This window comes from Podarcis vaucheri, assembly GCF_965113315.1.
Source record: "Podarcis vaucheri genome assembly, chromosome: 6".
Classification (NCBI taxonomy): Eukaryota; Metazoa; Chordata; class Lepidosauria; order Squamata; family Lacertidae; genus Podarcis; species Podarcis vaucheri.
Window position 1 is genome coordinate 104,074,102 of NC_138764.1, and position 648 is coordinate 104,074,749.

Consider the following 648-nt stretch of genomic DNA (forward strand, 5'->3'; position numbering starts at 1 on the left):
GGACGGACTCCGCAGTGTCTTTTTCACAAGGTCACCGAATCGGCTGAGATGGAGTGTTGAATGAGTGGATGTTGACTCACAAATGATCTGAGTGGGATCTGCAGGATCTGCTGCAGCTGGCTGGCCCCAGAAGTGGAGGCACGTGGCTTTCCGTTTGGACGTCCATGTCGGGGAACTCCACAATGGGGCACTGTTAAACTATGGAACTCTCTCCCACAGGAGACACAAAACTGTTGTTGTTTAGTCGTGTCCGACTCTTCGTGACCCCCTGGACCAGAGCACGCCAGGCCCTCCTGTCTTCCACTGCCTCCCGCACTTTGGTCAGACCCATGTTTGTAGCTTCGAGAACACTGTCCAACCATCTCGTCCTCTGTCATCCCCTTCTCCTTGTGCCCTCCATCTTTCCCAACATCCGGGTCTTTCCCAGGGAGTCTTCTCTTCTCATGAGGTGGCCAAAGTCTTGGAGCCTCAGCTTCAGGATCTGTCCTTCCAGTGAGCGCTCAGGGCTGATTTCCTTCAGAATGGAGAGGTTTGATCTTCTTGCAGTCCATGGGACTCTCCAGAGTCTCCTCCAGCACCAGAATTCAAAAGCATCCATTCTTCGGCGATCAGCCTTCTTTATGGTCCAGCTCTCACTTCCATACATCA